Genomic DNA, 9,006 nt, shown 5'->3' with positions numbered 1-9,006 from the left:
TTTCTATCACTTCATAGGAGCTATTTTCTGAAAATCTTTTGAGTACAGCAGCACAAAATTAGTCCCAAGTGAGGTTTTCATCTAATACTCCAGAGTTTCTTAGCCATGTATCTGCTTTGCCAGTGAGGTACATTTGAGCATAATCCCATTTTGCTTCTTCTGGAATGTACACCATAGAGAAAACATTCTCAGTAGTTCTCAACCACTCCATGGGATTTGTTCCATCAAATGCGGGAAATGTTATCTTTGGAGCTCTGGCAATTGATCTGTAAAACTGATTGTCTCTGTCTGGTTCTCTGTAGTTATCTGTGTATCTGGTGTGGTGTGGGTTTTGCCTTTGTTGTTGACGTTGTTGCTGTCCAGGAGGGCCTAGCCCTTGACCATGTTGTAGGCCGGGTAAGTAATGTTGTTGTGGGGGTGGTGTTGGGAGGTACTGGACTTGTTGCTGTTCTGGAGGGGGCCAAAACTGTTGTTGTGGTATTTGTTGGTGTTGTGGATAATACTCCTGCTGTGAGTACTCAGGTTGGTGATACCACTGTTGTTGATAAGGTGGATGATGAAGAACTTGCTGGCAGGGAGGTGGTTGCAGGGGTGGTCCTTGGCCTTGATAGTACCCTTGCATGTTGTAGTTGGGCGGCTGATGATATGCAAAAGCTTGCTGGTCATCCTGGTAGTGTCCCTGCAAGTTATAATTTTCCTGGGGGTTGTATACCGGAGCTTGTTGGTCATCAGTCCAACCAAAGTGTGGTGCTTGTTCCTGCTCTCGGCGTCTCCAAACTGGTGTCCCCCTGTTGAGCAGAGGCAATGCGGTGGTCTGATTTCTGTTTACTAGCTCTGGTTGCTGGGGGGATTTTGTGGCTGCTGTTGGGGTGGGGGTTGTTGCTGAGATGGCCCTGCACCGTTCATCGCTGCTGTGGAGGGGGTCAGCTTCTCCTCCATCCTCAACATGAGTTCTTCCAAACGTGAGAGCTGCTTCTTGACCACCGTGACTTCCGTGCGGACGCTCTCCATCTCGGTCTGTAGACCGTCGACCTTGCCATCCAATTGCTCCATGTCGAGTTTGATTTCTACGACCTCGGTTGCGTCTGCCTTGTCGTCTCCCTTCGATTTCGCCATGGATCGAGATCTGGCTCCGGAATTTTACCACAAGGACGAGCCTTGGAACCCTTGCTAGATCCGTCTCCCTTCCGCCACCAGCGCTCCTCGCCGCCGATAGCACTCGAGCCGACCTTGGTCACGGGATTTTACTACCAGGAGCGGATCTCGCCGGCAACCGTACCTAGCTGTCGACTAGTGCTCGAATTGGTCTACCGCCGTCGTCCGCCTCCTTTCCTCTCACCACCGCCGCGCTGCCAAGGACCGATAACATCTGATACCAATTTGTCAGATCCTACTGAGGATCAAACAATCAAGAACAGATCACTCACTTCAAGCGAATCACTGATAAGCTCCCGTTGCGGAGACCCTTCTATTAATTGGGGAATTTTGCTACAAGTGCGACTAGGAGGATAAAAAGCTAGAGTTGAGTTTATCTCATTACATTGGATGCCCTCTCCTCGCACGCAGGCGAGCTTAGGGCATCTCCAGCCGCGCCCCCAGGAAGGCCTTCCCAGGCGATTTTTTCGTGCCGGCGCCGAAAAAACGGCCCAGTCGCGCCCCCAGGAGCCCGATTTTCGCCGGCTTGGGCCGAAAACAGCGCTGGCGGACCCAGGCCGAACCCGGCGCGCTGGGGGGCGCCGGGGCAAGCTGTTTTGGCGCGAAAAAGACGCGAGCCAGCCGCGTCAGCGACTCGGCGCCTCATCTTCCCCCAACGGCCTCGGTTCCCGCGGGGAATCAATGGCAAGGCTGCCGCCGGTCAGCCTTGCCATTGATTCCTCACGGGCGGCGCGTCACGGGACGGTGCGCCGACGCCTCCCCTCCCTCGCACGCGTACACACGGGCGCGGCGCGGCTATAAAAGCCGGTGGCCTCCACTCGCCTGTGCCCACACCAGCCCCCGCCCCTCGCCGCCGTCCAGCCCCTCCCTCTCCCTACCTCTCCTGAGCGCCGTGCCCAGCCCCGTCGTCGCCATGGCAGAACGCTTCCTCGGAGACGAGGTGGCGGCCAACGGCTTCGGCCGCCGTTCGCTCCGCGAACAGGAGTCCTGGCTCCTGTTCCAGGCAAACATCCCGACGCCGCCAGACATGCGCGCCGGACCGACGGGGTGGAGACTCAGCGCCGGGGGAATGCCCATTCCCCCGTTGCCCGACGCCGTGGCGAAGCCGAAGTACTTCGCCGAGGAAGTCGAGATCGTGCGCGCGTCACTCACCGACGCCTAACTCTCCCTCCCGCAGTACGCCGCCGACAACCACACGGCATGGGCGGCGTACTTCGAGCGCCGCCAGCAGCAGTGCTTGGCGTCCACCAACGGCGCGCCGGTGGTCGGCGGCCGGCAGAACAACAGCGAGGGGCGCCACCTCTGGTGGGGCGTCCCCGGCCGCACACTCGAGGGCGTGCTCACGTACCTCGAGGGCGGCAACGACCCGCCATTGGCGTACCCCCCGGCGAGGGTGGCCGCCCCGTCGCAGCACCGACGCGCCGGGCCATGGGCGCCAAGGAGGTTCGGCGCCTCCTCTTCTTCCTCCTCATCACGCTCTTCTTCGCGCTGCTCCGGCTCTCCGGCGCTGCTCGGCGTCAAGGCCGAGCCCGCGGCGGAGACGCCGCTCGGCTGGCGCACTCGCAGCGCCGGCATCGTCATCAACGAGGGCGGCCGGCGTGCCTCCTCCTCGTCGGCTCCTCCGCGCTTCGTCAAGCCAAAGACGGAGCCGGGGCTGGCGCCAGTGAAGACGGAGCCGGGGCTGGCGCCGGTGAAGCTGGAGTTCGACGACGACGACGCGGCCCTAGAATGGGCGCGCCAGGACTCCATTGCGATGGAGAAGGCGCGCCGGGAGAAGGAGAAGGAGCGCCAGTGCACCGCCCTACGCCGCTTCGAGGAGCGCCGACGCGGCCGCGAGGAAGGCGGGGTCGTCGTCTTATGCGACAGCGACGACGACGACGACGCGCCGCCGCCTGTCCGCCATGGCGACGCCGGGCAGGGGTCCAGCAGGGGCGCCCGCGTCAAGGAGGAGAAGGCCGACGACGACGATGGCGGCGACGGCGGCGACGACTTCAGCCCCTTTCTTTTTTTAGATTAGGTTAATGTAATGTTTGGCCGAATTTCGCCGAAATTTGCCATGTTTGGCCGAAATTTAACTAGTTTTTATCATAACTTCGCCGAACGGCTCTGTTTTTTTTAATACGTGCCTGGGGGCCGATGGCTGGGGACCGACTCGCCTCCAGGGCCATTTTTTTTCGCCGGCTCACTCCCAGGCGGCGCTTTTAGACGCCCCTGGGGGCCAACGGCTGGAGATGCCCTTATAAAGCAGAGGAAGTAAAACAGGGAGAGTGGACGGTAAAGTAGCTGTTGCGATCCTCGCCGTCCATCCCGCATCTTCAGTCTTGACCGTAGGATCTTCATTGTGGCTGAACCGGCATGGGAATAACTGAATATAAGTGACAGTAGCAGTCTGGGACTGACAGCCCCAGCCCACGCTCTCCGCGTCCCAGTTCCGCCGCCTCCTCCACCGCCGCTCCCTCGCCGTCTCCCGCCTCACCGGGGCTCCCCGGCCCAACTCCCCCAACCCCCGCCTGGACGACGGCGCCGCGGGGCCCGTGGCCGTGGGAGAGGCGCGGGAGGTGGGCGGGGGTCAGCAGCAGCATCAGGACGAGCAGCAGGAGGAGGAGGGCATGATGCGCCGATGCTGCTGCAGCAGCAGCAGGGGGACGAAGAGGGACATGATGAGCCGCAGCAGCAACAGGGGGAGGAAGAGGGGCAGGACGACCAGCAGCAAGGAGAAGAGGAGGAGCAGGAGGAGGGGGCGGTGGAGGATGTGGAAATGGACGATGCGGGGGAGGTGGTCGCCGGAGATATCGATGCTGGAGGCAATGGTGACCCTGAAGAAGGGCAAGAAGAAAGCGAAGGCTTCGACCCCAACTCGGAGGTGAGGCTCGTTAAAATTCATGGCTTCTGATAGCTTCCTGTTGATCTATGTGGGATTTTAGCTCCATCCTGCTAACAATGGCCTTCATTTGGGGACTCATGTAGATTTTTTGAGGTTAGATTCATGTCATTGGTGGATGACTACTTGTGAAGTCCCGACAGTAGATTTTTGGAATTGCTACTCGTCATGGTATTGTGGTGGTTCTTTTCTATCTTAGAATCTAGACTTTTAGCACATTGTTGGAAGTAGGATGAGATTCCTAGATTGTCTCTTCCGTTTCTGGGTTGGAATGAGCCAGTAAGCAATGATGCTTTTGGGTTTTACTCCTACTCAACAATTAAGCTTCTTAGGGGGTGTTTGGTTCAGGGACTTTTTAGTCCCAGAGAATAGAAAAAGTCCCTAAAAAGTCCCTAGGAACCAAACAGGAGGGACTTTTTCTACAGGGACTAGAAAAAGACTCTACTGAAGAGTCTTTTTTGATTAGTCCCTGGGACTAGAAAAAGTCCTAGGACTTCTGAACCAATCACCCCCTTGGCTACAACAGCTAGCTCTTTCCTGAGAATACAATATATTATTGGTTGCTGCTGAACAACAGTTTAATTCCTGAGTTTTCACGGATATTTTGCTGAGTGCTTTGATTCCTGACTAGAATTGATTAACCACACCACACCACACATACTGTTCTTGTTTGCAAGCTAACTACCTATGCTTGGAAGCTTCATGCATTGTGCTTGCGAGCACCAAATATGTGCTTGTTCTCTTTTTCATCTAGACCTCTGAGTCCCATTTCTGTTTCAGGTGGGTCAACCTAATGGAGTTGAAGAAAGGAAGAGAGAGTTGACTGACAAGCTGGATACCTTAAGTAAGAAAAAGCATGATCTTGTGCAGATGCTGAAGCAGGTAAATTTCTCATCGTTTTGGCTGCCGCTTATGGTTCAGAACAAGTTGCTATGTTCTTCATCCCCTGTTACGTTTCTGTCTGCATAAGTAACTGAACCTTGAATACCATCTGACCTTCGGTGGTCGACAACTTCAGGTGATAATGTGTGTGGCTTTGACTGTTTTCACCATTAATCGAGTAGCCACTTGAAATACACTGGTTCGAATGAGTTTTTCTTTTATTTGAAATATATGAACCGAAAAATTGTAAACTTGCTATCCCATCTGAATGTGAAACTGATTAAATAAATAATAAATCCATAGTTTAAATTTGCACTGGTTTCTAATGAAGTACTTCAACAAATTTGAGTTGTACAAAGTTCGTCACCATGGACAGGAAGGAGCGTTCTGCAAAGTAATTGGAGTTGCTTATATATGTGAACTGACATAAGAAACGGGTGGAATTTGTAATAGGCTTTCAAATTCTCCAGGTTATATTATTTTGTACTACTTGTTACTCTGTATCAAACATGTCTCTTCATCAAATATATTTTAAAAATATTAATCATGGTGCCACATATGCAATGTAACCTTGTTGTCTGTATACAGATTTGCACAGTAAGTACAAACTTTTTGGTGGTCACATGCTCTATTTTCTTCGAATAAATATCCGGGGGGTGATCAATAGCCAGTAGCCAGTGTACTAAGTAAGATTAATTTTGGCCATCTGACAGATTTTAAATGCCGAAGAGGAAATCAGAACACGCATGCAGGCTTCACTGTGTGCTGCCATGCCTCAGCCGCCAGAAAACACAGCTGATGGAAGTGTTCCTAGACAGGTGCCCAGAATGACCGTTGATGTCAATTTCAGTGAGTTTGCTGGGGAGTCAGATGCTGGTTCCAACCAGGGCACTCCTGGGCGCCCCTTGCATCATGTTCACAGTATTTCCCCTTCAACAGCCTCTTTTGCTAGGTCTCCATTCGGTTCTCGCAACCACAACCCTGTAAGTTTTCGCAATGGCCATGTTTCGAGCTCAAATCTATATTTTCCTGTTGGATGCTTTAATGAATCAACCTAAGGTACTAGCAAAAATGAGTCTACATTAGTAAATTCGTAAATTCATTTCAGCAATAGATCATGATTTCCTTAAAGTTCTCAGGCTTCAGAATGTTGTTACATATTTTGGATTTCCCTTTTGTATTCATCATTTTGGTGGAATTAAGTGTTTCTAGAATATGAATGATCGCTGTGATCGAACCGTGTGCTTGTCCATTTTGAGCTAAAACCACCTGTTATCTCACAGGGCAACACTCCGAGAAGTCCAGCACCTTTCTCTACAGCAAGCCCATCTCGCTTCGCAGGTACTGGGCATCAAGGACACCACCCCTCAGCATCATTTACCAGCAGGCAACTTTGTAGCATCGTCGCCTTCCCCTGCTGCATCCGGTGGCTCTTCCTCTGTATTCATGGACTATCGCTCGCCCAGTTCAACATAATTCCACAAAACCCGAATGGAGGCTACAATGTACATGAGTCGCCGTGAATAGTTGAATGCTCTTTGCACTCCTCCTTGCATTGTTACTTTATTGGCAATATTATCAGATTGCAAAGGGCAATTCGGGGACACCAAGGTCACGTTGAAGCATCATTTTGTATCTCGGTGCTAGCGCTGCTAAAAGGGAGTCGTGTTCTTCTCCGTGAGCTGAGGTCGAAATCTAATATCACTTTAATTAAACTATAATACTTGGTATCCTAAGTTGACGAATTCAGCTTCACTGATGGCTTGTTGGCAGAAAGGTTGAGCTGAAAATGGAAGACTGAAAGTATATACCATGTAGTTCTGTTTTTAGTTTCCGAGCACAAAATGTATTCCTGCTGAGAATCTCAGGACTTGGTTCTTGAGTTTTATACAGACAGGTTCGCTTGTTGCGCAGCAGAATGGTTGCTGCTATTGACACACAAGGAGGAAACTCCTGCGGAGACTTTTTAAAGTTGCAACAAAATGATGTTACATGCCGCTACAGAAGTGCTATTGTATTGAAGCGTGGAGCACATCAGTTTGGACTAAAATAACCAATACAAATCTTTCTTAAAGATCGTGCGTCCCTCGAACAAATGTAGAGCTCAGACAGCAGCGTCGAGTACCGGTAGACATACACCGTGTGTAACAATCAACAAATGGGAGGGCTGTAAGCTACAGAAAGTAGGTAGCGTAAATTAGTCCAAGCAGCCAGAAATTAACTGATCATTAAAAGGTACACTCAATGAGAAGAACAACAATGTAAAAATCTTCTGTAACTGTAAAGCATTGACATAAGGGTGTAAAAAACCAACAATCAGCAGCTCTCCTGGGTCATTGCCAGATTCTTAGTTTGTTCCAGAGGTATTTTCCAAATTTGTCGGCACGACCTTGGGCTATTATCGGCTCGCTATCCTGTACTTGCCGTGTTCAATGCCTAACATCTAGGTGATGGTCTGAAATCTGTCACCAGCAACAAGGCATGATTTGTATAAATTGTGATTCATTCGGACCAGGTTTTGGATAATAAATTATATCCAGACTCGTTATTTGTCCAGAAGAGGAAATGACCAATTTTATGCTTGTTATTTTGAGGTGACAGTATAAGAAGGCATGCTACCTAAACTGAACATGCAATGCCCTATATTAGGAGTATCAGATCAAGAATGCATAATGAGGAGACTTCCAAGAGGAAACAGAGTCCAGCAAATCTGCAAGGTTCTCTGTAGTTTGAAACAGCTAAAACAAAACAAATGCCTCTGAATTTTCTTTTTGCTCAATTTAAAAATGTTTTTTCAGTCATAGCAATAGATCCATAGCCACATGCATACCCCCAGACTACGTGTGCCTCACAGAACACAGTCCACGGAAATCAAAGAACATCTACATGGTTGTACTAAAGGGTGCGGGAAAAGAGAGTAAATTTCTGCATTTACCTCGTGTTATGCTGCCACAAAATTAGACCTTCTGCATCCCCTAAAATTGGGCAAAGAAGTCCTGCAAGGTTCATGACAATATTTAGAAATAGGAAGTTAATGCAGTAGACAGCTACAACATTGAAACTCTGGTACCGCGATAAAGACATATTTCTGATTACTTCTTTGATGTACAAGTACAACCAACCGCATTATCTACAAGCCATGTGTTACATTTTTGAAATAAAATTAGTGCACACAAGTCAAATTCAGGAAATGATGTGACAAGAAGTGTAGCTATTTTCACGCCACTTGGATAATGATATGTCTGGTCAAAGAGAAGTGCACACACTGACCAACCCCGAATTTAAATTTGCCAGAGGGTAAGTAAAGAACAAAGTAATCATATATGATTAGTATTATATGGCAGCAATTTCTTAATAGCATCACAAAGATCGTCTAGTTGGAAACGTTTCAATGCCATGTATCCCTGGGCCCTACAAACCATCCTCATATTCAACTGTTTTTTCCCCAAGTTATACACACCTTTGATATGGTACAAAGCTAATTCTCTACCAGTAATATTAACCAGTAACGCCACTGAGGATACACAGTTCAAGAATGGCACAATGCTACAAACAAATGACTGGCATGAATGCCAACCTGCTTATTGCACTTCATTGGCATCTCTAGCAGCAATCAACCTAGCTTACTGGTTCTGTGTTACCGTATGTGTTTTCCTTTTCAAGCAAATGTGTAACACGCCTCCAGATATAGGATATCCAGTTTATGACCACTCCAAAAAAGTTGCACAGGATGCAAGCACGTATGCTAATCTGCAATTAAATATGTACCATCTTTCGTTTTCCATGTAAAACTTGAACACATGAGGCAACTATCAGCTTGTTTCCTGAACAACAATACACAATGCCTCAGAAATGTACAGTTAGTCAAAGCCAACTACCACTGGAGTGAACCTCTAGAATTTAACTTTGGCCAGAGGGTAAATAGCAAAATAATCATCTAGTATATGGTTGCTATTACGGTGGCATTTCTCAATACCATCGCAAATATCGTCTAGTTGGAGACATTTCACTCCCATGTATCCCTGGCCCTACAAGCTATCCTCATATTCAAATGGTGCTTTTCAGTCTATACACATCTTTGAGATGGT

The 9,006-nt window shown here is 49.4% G+C and overlaps 1 pseudogene; it reads left to right on the top strand.

The window, feature by feature from the left end:
- Positions 1–2,068: 2,068 nt before the first annotated feature.
- Positions 2,069–6,780, top strand: LOC123083928 (histone H3.v1-like; annotated as a pseudogene).
- The last annotated feature ends 2,226 nt before the right edge of the window (positions 6,781–9,006 follow it).

This window comes from Triticum aestivum, chromosome 4A (assembly GCF_018294505.1).
Source record: "Triticum aestivum cultivar Chinese Spring chromosome 4A, IWGSC CS RefSeq v2.1, whole genome shotgun sequence".
NCBI classification, from domain to species: Eukaryota; Viridiplantae; Streptophyta; class Magnoliopsida; order Poales; family Poaceae; genus Triticum; species Triticum aestivum.
The sequence above is the reverse complement of the archived record's forward strand: the minus strand, read 5'-3'. Positions and strand labels throughout refer to the sequence as shown.